This window comes from Lepisma saccharinum, chromosome 24, assembly GCF_977018435.1.
Source record: "Lepisma saccharinum chromosome 24, izLepSacc3.1, whole genome shotgun sequence".
NCBI lineage: Eukaryota > Metazoa > Arthropoda > Insecta > Zygentoma > Lepismatidae > Lepisma > Lepisma saccharinum.
The window spans coordinates 62,282,322-62,289,966 of record NC_139252.1 but is presented as its reverse complement, the minus strand read 5'-3'; the positions used below and the strand labels follow the sequence as shown (position 1 = coordinate 62,289,966).

The window sequence follows — 7,645 nt, the reverse complement described above, 5'->3', positions numbered from 1 at the left end:
TCACCTTTGAGTTGCGAGACAACAAAACTGCAACGGCACTAGCAGTATCTGAAATTCCTTGGAAATGGCATTTTATCCCAGAATTGCAAACACACTCATTTTCGGGTTGAAATAATGTGAAATTTTCTACAATTTCACAATAAATGGCGAATTTTTCAAATCCGGAACATTGAGATTTTAAGAATTTTGGTAATCTCGCACACCTGTACTCAAGAGGGCACTTGCAATGGTTCTGTAAATTGTTGTACAAATTATAAGTGACTTTTTAAAGCGCAAATTGTAAGCTCATATTTTGCAATTTTTTCCGCCTCAACTAAGAAATTACATTTTTTTGCGATTGAGTACCAAGCTTTTTAGAATGTCCACTTCATGGACGCCACGGATTGATGGGCAACTAGTTTTATTCATACAATTCTATTCTCGTTAAAACAAAATTATGGCTCTGTCCGAAAGGTACGAAGTACGGTTTTGGCGGAAGTGACGTCACCTAGTACAGTTCGAAAGCGCTAAGTACAGGAGTACGCAAGTGCATATCTCGCAGTGCAGATGGAAGCTGACTCGGTCACGGGATTTCCACATTCGTTGTTCGTTTGTTTAAAATCGCGGAGGTAGAAGGTCAGCGATACAGGTTAAATATATGTTATGCGTCAGCAAGTTGTTGGTTAAAGTGCTTCTAATGTGTGGAAGTGTATGTGTACAAACATTTGAAAATGCAACGTGATTTCCATGGTGAAAACAAGTGTTTATAACGTGGGGAAAACAACGAGTACTCAGCTTTATCTACTGATCATATTTGGTGCTGCAGTCGAAGTGCAATTCGAAAGACTTTCACTTCCAGTCCACGACTTGAAGACCGCACTCCAAGACCATACTCGGAGGATGCTCGCTTCAAGTACGGTCTTGCACCTTTCGGACACGGCCAATGTTTCCGAATGATGGAATGAATATGTTAACGACTTGTTCGTCATGTAGAATTGCTCATTATTGAAATAGGAATGGAGAGTGTTACGTAATGTACGTTTTCTTTTGTTTTGTAATGCCGCTGGTGTTTGACACGTTTTATCTGTCAAACAAAACGAAAAAGTGAAGAATTGAGAGGCATCAGTAAGGTAATTAAATAACTAAGCAGTCCATAACTAATAGTTAACGCAGGGCTAGAACAATGCAGTAAAATATGCATACGTATGTGAGGTACCAAACAATATTTTAGGCTATATATTTCGATTTCCACAAGACTTAACGTTCTCCCTAGTCTAGGAAAGAGACCAAAATAATTTCATCTACTGAATTTGTAAGCACATTAAAACTTATTATGCAAGATGATTAATCCTGCTAAGGAAGTAAAATTAATTACCACATACACGACCGATGGTACTACTTTACTATACCGGAGACACCTACCAATGATTTATTTCGCAATTTTTTACATTGCTAACGTACTTTTCTGCATTGCGGAACATTTCTTTAGGTGAAATAATGAATTTATAACGAAAATAATGTATATTTCTTACATTAACGAGTACTTACTGTTGTTCCTTATTTCCCACAAACCATCCGCGGGTAGCCCCAAAAACCATTGACGTTAGCCCAAAAATTCACGATAGCCCCACGAACCATCACGGGGACGAGGTATGCCTACTAGGTTAGGTTAGACCTGTTAGGTTAGGTTCCATTAGCACATCATGGCGGCAGCAGCAATAGCGCATCGGAAATAGATTTTCGTAGAAAACCACATGCATTCGCATTAAAATGGATCAAAACTACATTCCCGAACATCAACAACACTACAGAAAATGATTTGCGTAAGTACTTTCTCCTGTAAATTTGAAGAAATCCGTCTCCGGTATAGTAAAGTGTTACCCGATCGATTTCTAACGAAACATTTATGGCTGCAAGTATTTTGACTAGGTGGTGAGAATAGCATATGGGGCTATCCTTGTGGGGCTATTTTCATCAGGTGGTGAGAGTAACATGGACTATTTTCACCAGCAAAAGTAATGGTACCTGTTTGATATAGGGAAAACACATTTCGTCATTTAGTAACAGTTCCGTATAGTGGAGACGGATTTCTTACTTTGGCTAGAGTCTAGTTTACGTCCTTCTTGCGCACTGCACTCCTTGTTGCCCGTTTACAAAACCGTGCTAGCAGAAAGCCGGCCAGCGCTCCGGCATCCGTAGGGTAAATAAGTTTTTCTTTTTACACTTTGTCACTAACCATTCACGGGAACGAGGTATGCCTACGAGGTTAGGTTAGGTTAGGTTCCATTAGCACTCATTTCACCCCTAAATATGTGCATCATCGAAAAATGTCCTCAGTACGTTCAATCACGCATATCAGGACAACATCAGTTTTTCTCGATTTTCTCCTCTAGGAAATTTTTCCTCACCTTGGAATTTAGTTTGTTGAATTCCTTATACAATAACCTTTCCAACGATATATGACACATATTCCTTATGAAAAGGACGTAAACTAGACTCTTATCCTTACTTTTTACAGAAGAAAAGAATATGTTGTCCATGAGAAGTGCGTAAGGTAGTTTTCAAGTTTTTTTTTCAACATAAATAACTTTTTTTCGAGTCCAAACAGTGCTCATTACTTTAAGGGAGGTTCAAATTTCGTGTGACAATGATTTCCAAAATTCTACGATAATTAGTTTTTGTGCTAGGAGAAATCATAAAACAATCAGAACCGTTACCTCTAACCTAACCACGAAAGCATATATTTAACAAAACCTTAAGTAATCGCTAAAACTCCGCAGTATGTGTTAACAGACATACATTGAAATCGAACCATGTAAAAATTGCATTCGTAGCATGATGACATCGCAATAAAACAAAAGGAACTTGGCCGATGTAACCCCCAATAAGTGTTGCAAACCACGCCGTGTTTTCGCAAGAAGATGTGTCTAGGATGCGTCGTGAAGTTTTTTTTACTATGTTTGCCTAACCTAACTGGAAATGGTTTGTGGGGCTAACGCCAATGGTTTGTGGGGCTAACGTCAGTGGTTTGTGGGGCTAACATCAGTGGTTTGTGGGGCTAACATCGATGGTTTGTGGGGCTAACGAGGTATTAGCATAATTTCCAATCCGGCCATGAAATTAGGTATTTTTCGGTGAATGAGGTTGGCAGCAATTGAAGGTAACGGGGGTGTTCTCTGATTTATTTACTAGAGAATGTACTAACCAAATATGTTTTCCGGATAAAGTATCAGAGGTTTTGATGTCCCTGTCACTGTTTGGATATTACGTGTGTAAGCTTAGTGTTATTTGAAGTATGTTTGCCAAACTTAACCTAACCTAATCTTGCGTGAAATTTTCAAGTTGCAGACGTCACCGGGAAATTCTAATGTCAGATTCATGTTCAGGAGGCCTCATGTAGAAAGTATACAAAATTTCAAACAAATCGGGGAATACTCCCATCATCTTCAATTAAGCCTAAGGTTGAAACACTCCATTCACATTCGAAATCGACAATACACTGCAGGTCGAAGTAAAATATATCCATAATAGAAGGCCTGAAAACCATAATGACGTTACATAGGTAAGGAATGTTAATATTACAAAAATGTAAGTTTCGTAGCACGTAGATCTCTAAAAATTTCCTTCCGCGCTAGTTAAAAATGCCCTTTCTCAGAAGAAACTTAATTTTGGACAAAAAAAATTGAAATGTGCTAGAAATCGAGGGTGCAGGGTTTCACAATGCAGCCCGTGGGTCAAAGGCTCCCTAAATTACAAGTGTCATTCATAATATATAATGTGAAAGTGACTTCAGTTGAGATTAATGACAAATGGTTCAAATTGCCACAAAAGTTATTGGCCCATGTTCTGATTGTTAAATTCTGAAATGATAAATGTACATGGGCATTCTTTACTCTATTATGTCTGTTAACACATACTTCAGATGTCACTACGTTTTCTGGAGAAATATTTTTTTCCTTCCGTATACCCCTAAATATTTCTTTGTTAGCTACCATTTGTTTACTGACGGCTTAGATACAAGCCCTGTCTAGTTGGCTGCACTTTTTCACTCGGTGCAGTGCAGGTGTATCCAGTGTTAGGTTGGTGTAAGGGTGGTGCAAGGAAATGACGTTCAACCAACTAGACGGAAAGCAGTGCTCAAGTTCAGAAGATTCAACAAATGCCTGTCTGCTGCTTTAAATGGTCAGTTGATTAGTTAGTACTCACCACGTGACCATACACCGATCCAGAACGTAGTGCAGACACCAAATACACTACTTGACTCCAAATCAACGAACTAGACGCTTCGGTGCAAAGAGAGTCAAAGCGAGTCAAAAAGTGCAGCCAACTAAATGGGCTACAGATTGCCACTGTCATCTACTTCACATATGTGGGGACGAACAGGTATTACACCACTAAATGCTTTCGTTGTTAAGTTAGGCAGGTCAAGTTGGGCTCGTAGCATTAATATAACATGCTTATATCCATCCAACACATAATCAGGTAACATCTGTTCTCAAGCACAAAAGTCCTTTGAGCCTAAGGAAAATCAGCCAGAACTTTGCATCTGACATGACCATAAACCACAAATTTCTCCGGAGTGAAGCTTTTTAACTGCACAAATGTGTTTCTCCAAGCTTCTAACTTACTGCCACAATTGTTTAAAAAATTATGAAACATTTGAAAATATACTAAATTCTTTTCCAACTTCAACACAGTTTCAGAATTCATTTTAATCCCCCATACTCTATAATTTAATTTTCCATGCTTCAGAAACTTTAGATATCGTTTTAAAAGCAATTTAACTTTATCAAGGGAAGAAGAGGATGAGGAATGTATGTATAGAAGGTGCTGGTAACCAATTGTTTGCCCTTGAAAATTACATCTCTTCTTATTTTAATTGATCCATTTTGATGCTTTACATTGCATAAATTTAGTGACGCCTTGACAGTCATGGCATGATGTCATTTCCAGAAAACTGTTTTGTGCATAATTGTGCCTTTCTACTTTTGGCTGCAGTGTATATTTCATCATTGGAAGTTGTGTACAGAGGCCTAATTTGTATCTTGATAAAAATTGGAAGATAGGAACAGACAAGTACAGAGTTTCATCAAAAATATTTGACATTTTTCTTGTTCCTGGAATGTTGTAGATTCTGTGTTTGCCCAAAGTTCTGTTCATGTAAATTTACAAGAATGTGGCAATTTTTCCCAAGCATTGTAACCACAAATAGATTTGGGAAGAGCACTTTCAAGCCATACTTAATCTTAACTTTTTCCATTTCCAGATTTTGAGATTCGGCTGGCAACAGTGCAAAATATTGGCATGTTTATTATTCTGATTTAATGATACACTTGAAACAAGAAAGCACACAAACATTACTCATTATTTACAAAAAAAAAAAAAAAAATAAATTAAAAAATGAAAATTTCCATGAGCGAACTCAAAATATTAAAATAATTATTTTTAGAAATGAATTTTAAAATTCAGTCACGAAGTGAAAATTTTCAGGTACCATGGTGACTGGGCACCCTGCACTTTTCTACCCCTGTATGGAACTATTTATTGTGCTGTAACATCATAGTGGTGAAATGGCACATGCAAATTGAAACATGACTATGAAAAAGCCAGATTGTTCCACTTTTTTTTAAAGTTTAAAAAGTTCTTAAATTTGTAAATTTTCAAGACATATGTATTTGTTTACAGTGGTTTTCGTTTATATGTTATCCTTTCAGTTAAGTTTAATGCATGTAGTAATTTTTGTGTTTTTTTCCTTAGTGTAGACAGGGCAGTTTTTTATTTTTTGTTTTTATTTTGGGGGGCTGATATGTGATATATGTTATGGACAAAAAACAGTGTAAAGTCCCTGAAATATGTGAGTTTTATTGTATGCAGGCCATATTTTTACATCTGCTACTGGTTGTTTCAGCATTTTGATGTAAATTTTACCAAATGTCAAGTCATAGGTTTCCTTTAAATTAATTTCCGTCCATTCCCCCCCTTTTTTTATGTATGTGCATACACACCCAGGGCCAGATTAAAACTAAATTGGCCCTGATGCTGCATACTGTCGATTTTTTTCTGTACAACTAACTTGAAGGTGAAAAATTTACTACGTCCCACTTACCGAACAATAATAAAGTGGCAACAATCGCCAAGATATTGCAAAAAAAAAAAAAAAAAAAAAAAAAAAAGCAGCTAAATTACTAAGTAAACTGTTTAACGTAAAATTGATAGCATTAACTTGAAATCTTAGGTGAGCAATAAACACAACGAGTCATAGTTACGTCACAGTGCAAAGAATAATAGTAACTGTATAATAAGTAACGCTGTGTCTAGGCGTCCGAAATTGAGGCTTTCTGTTCAGCTTTCGGAAAATTTTAGTCTGTTTTCATGTGGGCCTATTTCAGGAATGGGCCTAATGCTGCAACATCAATACCACCCACCTTAATCCGGCCCTGTACACACCTCTATCTAACCTAATAATAGAGTAATTTTCGTATGCTTTTGTGCATTATTAACTGCTGCTTGCAGTGAACTTTCCAATATTAAATCATCCTTTGCCGTTTGCCTCTGGTTGGGTCGGCATAGTAGTCAATCCCCTCCATTTTCTTCTGGTCTTCCACCACGCCTCTCTCTTTCCACAGTGTTCCAATCTTGTACTCTTCTCCTATCTGCTCTTTCTACAGACATCTTGGTCTCCCCCTTGGCCTTACTCCCACTCCTTGTGCATTGTAAGCTGTTACTGGTAGTCTTTCTGCATCCATCCTCTTCATGTGTCCGAACCACCTCATCTGTGCCTGATCTATCCTGTCCTGAAGCTTCACCACACCCACTGTCTGTTGGATCTCCTCATTCCTTATTCTATCCCTTCTAGTCTTCCCCAATATACTCTTTAAAAATTTCATCTCCACTGCCTGCATCTTTCTTTTGTCTCTCTGTCATTGTCCTAGTCTCTGCTCCATATGTAATTATTGGTACATAGTATGTGTTATATATTACCTTCTTGCATTTCATAGGTACATCCCTGTTCCATATTAATCTTTGAACACTTTGATGATATAGTCCACCACCCATTTGTCCTTTTCTGTTTACCTACTCATCCATTCTTCCACTTCTTTCAATTATGTTTCCTAGATATTTGAAACTCAAAATGAGGTGTAAATTGCATGGTTTAATTTTACACTTGAATTCATCAAAAGAATTCTCATTAGACCTTCAAGTGGCATATTTTTAACCCTTGTGCTGGATTGCCAGGACCTGGATTTTGATGACATGTCATCTTTTAACTGGTTCAACGTAGACATTGTTAACTAGTACAGAAATCCTAAACACCCTCCTCAGGTTGAAGAAGTGTAATTTTTTTGGTCATTTTTTTACCTTTTTTTATTTTTCGGTCATTTTTTAAATTTTGTGTCATTGCATGCTGAAATTTAAGAAGTTCAACAATATCTGTTTTGTCTTAATGTTATCTTGAGGTACTTACTCTCTGTTAACTACCAAAACCTGTCTGAAAATCGTGAAATGCAACATTGTCGAGTTTCTTATTCACAGTCCGTACAACACACCAAGGTGAAGAAGCAATTGTTAAATTGTTTGTCTTGGAATATACCAGGTGTAGAAGTATGAAACCGGAATTGGCCGGTAGATGGTGCTAGCCGGCAATGGAGGGCGCGGAAGATCGCGT

The 7,645-nt window shown here is 37.4% G+C and overlaps 1 protein-coding gene across 2 annotated transcripts in view; it reads left to right on the top strand.

Moving 5' to 3' along the window:
* The first annotated feature begins 1,034 nt into the window (after positions 1 to 1,034).
* Positions 1,035 to 7,645, top strand: part of LOC145978010 (uncharacterized) — a 27,471-nt gene continuing 20,860 nt past the window's right edge. Inside the window, exon 1 of one of the 2 annotated variants that reach the window (XR_014440644.1) lies at positions 1,035 to 1,109. The gene's annotated coding sequence lies outside the window, so the exon portion shown is untranslated. The remainder of the gene's footprint in view (positions 1,110 to 7,645) is intronic. The other variant, XR_014440643.1, reaches the window with a different exon arrangement.